A 9,015-nucleotide genomic window follows, 5' to 3' on the forward strand; every position below is an offset into this window, starting at 1 on the left:
CGGGAATAGCGGGCCAGCGGACCATCCTGGGAATAGCGGGCCGGCCGGCCGCAGCCGCTTGTTTGCTTTGCGCTTCCCGAGCAAACGCGGCAGGCACGGCTCTGTCAGCGCGGCTCGGGCGGTGCCAGCGGCTCGGCACGCCCGGGGTGTTAGTGGCGGTGACAGAACTGTGCCAGCTCTTGCTATTTACGGGAATGCTGAACCGCCCGGGTTTGGGTTGTTTCGGAGCTGCGGGGGAGCTCCGAGCGTTTGGCATCCCAGCATTTGCATGGCTGCTGCTCCTCAGCAGCTGAGTCTCACTTCCTCTCAAGACGTGTCTCTTGGAAGATGTCCCTGCCCGTGGCAGGGGGTGGAGCCAGCGAATCTTTAAGGTCCTCTCCGACCCGAACCATTCTGTCATTCTGCGGCTCTGTGATATTTAGCACTTCCTTACAGTGAAAAATTGAGTGGGGCTCCGCAGGAATTCTTAGCGATAAGAACTTAAAATGCCTGCTTCCAAAACCTAGTTGCTCAGGAACGGGAATGTTGTTCCCCTCCCTTAAGTGAAATCACAACAGGGTTTTGGTGTCGAACTCTAAGAGTGCAGAAAACCCCTTCAAGTTTGGTGCCCACCTGCACATGGCTGAAGGTGCTGTTACTCGGAAGTTAATCTTTGAAAAAAGCCTCAAAATCAAAGGTGTTTTTACCTGTAGTACACATTAGATCACCGTATGGATTAACCAAAGTTCATATTGCTGTAACTTAGCATCACTTGTTTAATCATGCAAACTTTTTCAACCTAACCGCCCTTACCTGCCAAAAAGGCCAATTATTTTCTATTATGTGATCAAAGAACAAAGCGGTTTCACTGACTATAGCAAGGAAAGCAAAATGGGAGCAGATGTTGCTGCCCTGCTCTAGAGCAAGCCTGCATATGTGCCTGCCAGGAGCTGGAATACACCACCCACACCTCATACAGCTGCACCCACGGGGCATCTGCTGTGAAGCACTACAAAAGTCCTTCAAAAATAGGGGAAATTCATTTTCTTTTGTGGAGAAAAATTACTTCTGTTGAAAGAACCAGAGAGTAGAAAGTTTCTGCTTAAAAGTGTAGGGAAATCAAATAAAGGCAAAACAATAAAATTGTCAAAAATTAGATCTGAGGGAGAATGAAGGATAGTATTACATTCCTTCTGTTTGTAAATAGTAAAGAATGTTGATAATCCAAAATTAAAAGGGATGGGAGTAGTTGTGCAGTAATAGCTGTATAAGTGGCCCCTTTCCTAGTGGCATCAGTCACACCTTTTGATAGTTTTAGTCAAGTTCAGTGATGTTATGTAATTGTCAGGTTCAGATGCTACTTCCTGATGGTAAACAAGTCTGCCAGAATGCATCAGTCTCAAATATAGTATGTTTTTGTTAGTGCTGTGTCAGAACTGTAGATACGGAAGACACTCTGCTAAGAGAGTGACCCACAGTGTTAGTCATTATTTGACCCATCAAGAGTGCATTGGCATTATCACTTTGTCAGCCCACCGTCACACCACAGATTTAGCTAGCATGTATCTTAAATCCCAGTGCACACAGCAAATCACTCATCCTACAGACCAACAAAGAGAAGGAAGCAAATAATGAGACCTGAAATTACTGTGGTGGTGGTCTCATAGGATAGGGAAGGGAGAGATGAAATGGCCAAAGGTATGTGTGAAGATGCTAGAAACTAACTGCGTTACGCAGAGGATCTGAAAGCCTTGTGTGGACTTGCAGTCATCAGGAATACTGTGCTGCAGGGGTCTAAAGGATGTATGGGAAACTTGACCTATGCCACTGACACAGGGAATGTGGGAAACATTCTGAGAACAGCAATTAACTCTGTTTATGACCCACAGAACACTGCATTTCTATAAAAGTATCTCTGTGTGTTTTCATCCACAAACATTTTTATCTTGCAAATTTAACATTTGTCTAACTTTGTTTAACCAGGTTTCTTTTCTCTGGACTAAATGTTGTGCTTGTTCCAAAAAATAAAACCTTGTGGATCTCATGGGAACAGTCTTGAGAAAGGCCCTGAGTCTCGGGTCTCCTTCAGTGATCTATCTTTATTCTTTTATTAAGCAAAGCTTACATTTTCCCCTACCTCAAATATTCACATTGTCCTAGGTGGGCTCTTTATCTGCTGATTTTAATCTCACTTGTAGAATATGACAAGGACTGAACATAACCTACCCAGAATATCAATCATTGTTGAGCTCTACACCACTTGCAAATGTAGTACAAGAAGGGTTTTCCCCAAATGTCCCATTGATTCAAGATTTTCAGTGGGTAAAATGATAGTTTTTATATGTTTGAAAAGGAGCAAAGATCATTAGTTGTGGATATAATGCCATCCAATGAATAATTATCTGTAAATTTAGCAGTAGGTATTTCAGTGGAACACTACATCGCCAGTTTGGAGAAGGTTACACAGTACATGGCATGCTGAGCAACATTACTACATTGAGGTGATAAAAAGAATTTTTTTTCCAGTCTGGAAGCAGCAATGATATTAACAGCAAACCTGATACCTCATCAACTTGCCTAGCACAACATAAAAGGTTTCCCTAAGAAATCAAATACCTATCAGCAGGTTGTTAATGCTACTAGTTTATCTCAATGCTGTGCCATAGAAATGGCAGAATTTCTGAGCAAACAGAATTGGATCATGGGTCATTTGGGTCTGATTATGCTAATGCTGCTATTTGTTGAGCTGCAGTAGATTTTTGAAGCCCTGCAGTTTAGTTTCCTACTCACAAAGACATCAGTGACTTGAAATAAATTTTTTTATAACACATACTTTTAGAAGATGCTTAGAAGACCTGTTTTGTTGGACCCAAAGCTCACATTGGATGCTCCCAGGGTAAATTTAAACTATTGTTCCTGTTCAGGATCACCTGTTTATGTCCCAGAGTTTGTGGAACAATAGCCCTGGGAGTGAAAGGATAGAGGAGGTGTTTGATAAAATGAAAAATTGAGGAGCCAGTAAGACACGAAAAGGATTTGAAACAGGAGGGAGAATGAGAGGCAAAAGGGGTCTATGTTTTCTCAGGAACAGCAGAAAACAGACGCGAAGTAAAGCAGAAGCGAGAAGTAGGTGAAAAGGGCATTAACCTAAATAACAGAAAGGAAATGAGAATTGGAAGGAACAGATAGAAAAAATCAAATATGCTTCCAGCATGGAAGGTTTTATACTGTTAGTGTTTGCTGGGGTCAAACTGGTGTTGCATGACTCAGAAGGAGTGTTTTATCTAAGACCCTGCAGCAGTTACACATTTAATCAAAGAAGGGTCTTTTTGAGCCTCATGAGCCTTTTTGAGCCTGTGTACTTTGATGGTCTTCTCACACACGTAATCCAATGATTTATGATAAAGTCCAAAGCAAGGATAAGTTAGAAGACTGATAACTAAGCGGAATTTCACAAATTCTAGCAAGGAGGGTTCTCACCTTTCCCATTCTGTCTGACCTGATCCTTGCTCCTCAGTACTAGTTTCCTTGGCTCAATCTGGACTACAGTTTCCTTGCAAATATGAGGAAAGCAAGGATCCAAATATTCATGCAGCTCTCTGATGAATTCAGTGACAAAAATACAACATGCCATGGATTGCACACAAGGACCCTGGCAGAAAAATGCAAGTTATTTCTGAAATATTATATCAAGGGTAGATGGGTATAAATTGTCACACCGTGATAGCTCTGGGCACATTAACATTTCCTTGTGAAAATGAGAAAGGAAAAGATGAGACATCTAAGCCTCCATACCATTTTATTGAATTTTGTAGGCATAACAATTAGCACATAATATGCTAGGGAGGAGGGTGTGTAAACCTTTAAAGCATCCAATCAAAGCTGTACTCAAGTCATTAGCCTCACTTTTATAAATAGCACAAAGTTACTTCTTCTAGTCAAAATGCACAGCAACTGTAAGGTTCATTTGCATGTATCTGGACTTGAACTGCTGTTCAGATTTGTGTCTGAGAAGGAATTTCACCCCTGTTGAATTAGCACAGATCTGTCTCCTACCATACTGTGGTTTGTTGCACAGTTCCATCAGCTAAGATCTCCTGGGCATATTTCACACAAAGATCAGGTTTCTCTTGGAGCAGGCATCTCAGGCCTCAGAGACACCTGGACTGAGGATAATAACAATTTGTCTTCTTAAATATTTCACTGTTTTGTTTGGGTCTTTTTTTGCAGCTGATCTGGAGCAATGGAATGCTTTGGCAGATTTCCTAGTACAAGGTGTGGATTACAGAGGTTCAGACAGAGAACTACAGACACAGTCTGCTGGTACAGCTGGGCTGTCACTGGTCATTTCTGTGGCTAAAGGGGAAGGATCAGCAAAGCTGAGGTGTGAGGGCAGTGAGGCAGACAGAATCAGTCTGTTCACTGAGCAGCAGCTGTGATCCAGTTTGTAGATATGGAAATTATGTGAGGATGCTGCTGAGGCAGAAGGAAGGAAAGTGAATGCGTGAGGCACAGACCCTTATCTGCTGGCAGGGAATGAGGAGGGAGAATTGTCTGTCAGAAACAAGCCCAATCACACTGATAAGCCAAAAAGACTTTACAAGAGCCCCTTCCAGACATTTGTTTTAAAAGTAAAACAGAACAGCTGTCCTGGTTTTGGCTGGGATAGAGTAAATTTTCTTCCTAGTAGCTGGTACGGTGCTGTGTTTTGAATTCAGTATGAGAATAATGCTGATTATACAATGATGTTGTCGTTGTTGCTAAGTACTGCTTACCCTAACTGAAGAATTTTTCAGCTTCCCTTGCTCTGCCAGGGAGCAGGTGCACAAGAAACTGGGAGGGAGCATGGCCAGGACAGCTGCCCCAGGCAGGCCAACAGGGTATTCTATACCATAGAATGTCATGCTCATTATACAAACTGCAAGAAGCTGGCCAGGAGTCACTGCTGGCTTCTAGGGTATAGGTTGGGCATCAGTCAGTGAATGGTGAGCAACTGTATTGTGCGTGACTGTTGGCTTGTTGACTTTTCTTAAATTGACTTTTATTTCTCTCTCTTTCTGTTATCTCTGTTTTCATTGCAATTATTTCCAATTGAATTAATATCTTACTTTATGTCAATTATTAAGTCGTTCTTATCCCAACCCACAGATTTGACCTTTTTCTGGTCCTCCTCCCCATCCCTCTGTGGGATGGGTGGGGCAGTGAGTCTGGGTGGTACTTTGTTGCCAGCTGGTGTTACACTGTGTCAATATCCTTTTTGGCACACAACGTGAAGCACTGAGCATTGAGGTAAGGACTGATCTGACCACAGCTCGTTAGAACAAATTTGTTATAAGCATTCGCTGCATTGGTTTACAAGCACTGGTCACAACATTGGTTTCTTTGCTCTGACAGTCGTTGCACTTGTTCTCAGGGATGTATTATGCAGCATTTTACTTGCAGCATGTGTTCCCTCTCTTGGCTTTATCGCCTTTGAGGTTTGGGCTAAGGTTATCATTTTATTGTACTTTGCAATGCTGACTTGTGATATGATAGAATTCCTGGCTGCAAGACTAATCTGGTGTGTGTACTCAGCATTGCTTACCTCTGTTCTTCGAGAGCCATCTGTTGGGAACTACCAATAATCACACCTTTTTTCTTTCCTCCCCCAAGAGACAACCTATGGAGGAGATATCCTTCCACACTTTCCTCTTTCCTGCCAGGCTAATTATTTGAGGATTTTGAAAATTGTGAATGCTCTTGGGATGTTGAAACCAGCATGGTCCTATTTCCAGGAATGTTGAATGTGTTCCAGGTCTTGTTTATGGTTAAACAACTATTTAAGAATAAGACCAAGAGAATTCCCTGAGTCTGGATAATTAAAAGTAGCAGGATGTGTGGGATAGTATGTGGCAAGTACCTAGGACAGTGGGCACCTCCAGTGTCTTGGAACCTCCTCCCTGAAAACAACTACAGAATAAATATTTGGGAAAAATATGCTGTTACCCTGTCAGTTCCAGACAGGCACAAGTCACAGAGGCGTGCTGGGGCCTGGCCTATGCCTACTGATCCCTGTTCAACACTCTTCAGTACCTCAAGGGGATGAGATGGTCTGGATCTGATGGCAAAGCATTAGGCCCTGCAGCTACTCCAAACCCAGTGACAGGGACTGCAGCTGAACCAGACACCCAACCCATGCCAGTGTCAGTCACTCTACAGACAAGAAGAAATGGACACGAAAGTCCGCTCATTGAGTAAAGGGGGAAAAAGCAGGGCCATCCCAAGAAAAGGAGGAAGAGGCAGAACAAAAGGTAACCATCACTCAATCCCTATCACTGACTTATGCATTATGGGGAAAGATTTCATCTATTGTCCAGGTGAACACATTATCACTTGGCTGCTAAAATGCTGGGATAATGGGACTAGCAGCCTGGAATTAGAAGGTAGGGAAGCCAAGCATTTGGGGTCACTCTCTAGGGAAAGGGACATTGACAAGCTTATTGGAAAAGGGATACAAGTCCTCAGCCTTTATAGGTGACTTCTGTCAAGCATGAAGGAAAATTATCCCTTCAAGGAAGATGTTATAGGTCACCCAGGCAAGATGGACATCATTAGATTCCAGTAGCTGTGATCAGCAAAACAACAGCCCCCTGTCCAGCATCTAGCAAGAAAGAAACACACGATTTCTTAGGTGTTACGGGTTTTTGGAGAATGCATATTCCAAATTACAGTCCTCTCTTATCAACTGACCCAGCAGAAGAGTGGTACAAAATGGGACCTGGAGCAGCAACAAGTCTTTGAACAAATTACTCAGGAGATAGTTCATGCAATAGCCCTTGGGCCAGTCTGGGCAGGGCAAGATGTCAGAAATGTGCTCTCTGCTGCAGCCAGGGATATTGACCCAACATGGAACCTCTGGCAGAAAGCACCATGGGAGACTCGAGGTCAACCCCATGGCTTTTGGAGCCAGGGATACAGAGGATCTAAGGCTTGCTACATTCCAGCTGAAAAAGAGATAATTGCACCTTATGAAGGCATTTGAGCTGCTTTGGAAGTGATTGGTACTGAAGCAGAGCTGCTCCTGGCACCCCAGTTAGCTCTGCTGGACTGGATGTTCAAAGGGAGGGTCTCCTCTGCACTTCAGACAACTGATGCTACATGGAATAAGTGGGATACCACTGATCACACAACGAGATCGAACAGGAAAACTCAGGCACCCAGGAATCTTGAAAGTGATCACTAACTGGCCAGAAGGTAAAGATTTTAGAATATGGTCAGAGGAGGAGGTGACATGCGCCAAAGAGGCTGCACTGTATGACAAATTATCAGGAAGTGAGAAGCAATATGCCCTGTTTATTGATGGGTCCTGATGTGTTGTAGGAAATCATTGGAGGTGGAAGGCAGCTGTATGGGGTCCCCTATAACAAGTTGCAGAAACTGCTGAAGGAGAAGGTGAGTCCAGTCACTTTGCAGAGGTGAAAGCCATCCAGCTGGCTTTAGACATTGTTGAATGGGAAAAATGGCCAATACTTTACCTGTCTACTGACTCAGGGATGATGGCTAATGCTCTGTGGAGGGGATTGCAGTGATGGAAGCAGAGTAACTAGGAATGCAAAGGTAAACCCACCTGGGCTGCTGCAGTGGCAGGATATTGCTGCCTGGGTGGAGAACCTGGATGGGAAGGAGCATCACATAAATGCTTATGTGCTCATGAGTTGGGCCATTGCAGAACATCAAAACAACCAATAGGTGGCTCAGCTGAATCTGAATTGGCAACATAAAGGTGAATTATTTGCAGCTCAGTGGGCCCATGGCACCTCAGGCCATCAAGAAAGAGATGCAACAATAGACAGGATAGTGATTGAGGGGTAGATTTGACCATGGACACTGTCACACAGGTTAATTGCAGCACGCTGCAATTAAGCAAGTCAAGTGGTTAAAGACACTCTACTATGAAGGACAGTGGCTGAAATATAAATACAAGGAGGCCTGGCAGAGTGAATATATCACACTCCCACAAATCCTCCATGGGCTTACTGGAGGGCTGGAAACATATTCTGGGCCCCATACCACCACCCAGAAAACTATCCTGGGCCTTGAAATGCAAGTCTTGTGGGGACCTGGTAGGCCATAAACAACTCTGTTACACAATGGGACTCTTCCAAAACAACCTTGTAGAAACTGGGCCAAAAAAACCCATAGTATTGAGTGGATATTACACACCCTATTGCACACCAGCCTCCAGGAAAAAATCAGCAGTGCAATGAACTATTATAGGGATAAATAGATGTGCTGTCTGTAATGAAGCAGTTAATTATGATTTTATGATTTTGTTGTAAGTGGCATCTCATGATGCAAAACATGGCCACATCTCAAGTCCTGTGTCCAGTTCTGGCCCCCCCACTACAAGAAAGGCTTTGACATGCTGGAGCGAGTCCAGAGAAGGGCAATGGAGCTGGTGAACGGTCTGGAGCACAAGTCCTCTGAGGAGCAGCTGAGGGAGCTGCGGTTTAGCCTGGGGAAGAGAAAGCTTGGGGGAACCTTGTATCATTCTCTCGGTCTCTTCTTCCAGACAACAAGTGACAGGGTAAGAGAGCACAGTCTTAAGCTGTGCCAGAGGAGGTTTGGATTGGACTTTAGGAGGAATTTCTTCGACTAAAAGGACGATTAGACATTGGAATGGGCTGTCCAAGGAGGTGGTGGAGTCAGGGACCCTGGAGGTGTTTAAGGAAAAGACTGGACGTGGCTCTCAGTGCCATGGTCCGGTTGTCAGTGTGGTGATCAGCCATAGGTTGGTCTCCACGATCTTTTCCAACCTGATTGGTTATGTGATTCGGTGTGGATCTTTTCTGTATCTATTTTAACCTGTGATTCCGGAGCACACAAGGAGACGGAGCACCTGCCTGAGGAGCGCCAGCAGCGAGGCCGGGCGGCCGGCCCCGCCGGAGCCCTGGCTGCCACCACCAAGATGGCGGCGCGGCGCGGCCGCCGCCCCGCCCCGCGCCTCCTGCCCTCCCTGGGCCGGCCGCGGCCGCCGGGGGCCGCCGCCGCTGTCGC

Source organism: Anomalospiza imberbis, chromosome 2, assembly GCF_031753505.1.
Source record: "Anomalospiza imberbis isolate Cuckoo-Finch-1a 21T00152 chromosome 2, ASM3175350v1, whole genome shotgun sequence".
In the NCBI taxonomy this organism is placed as follows: domain Eukaryota; kingdom Metazoa; phylum Chordata; class Aves; order Passeriformes; family Viduidae; genus Anomalospiza; species Anomalospiza imberbis.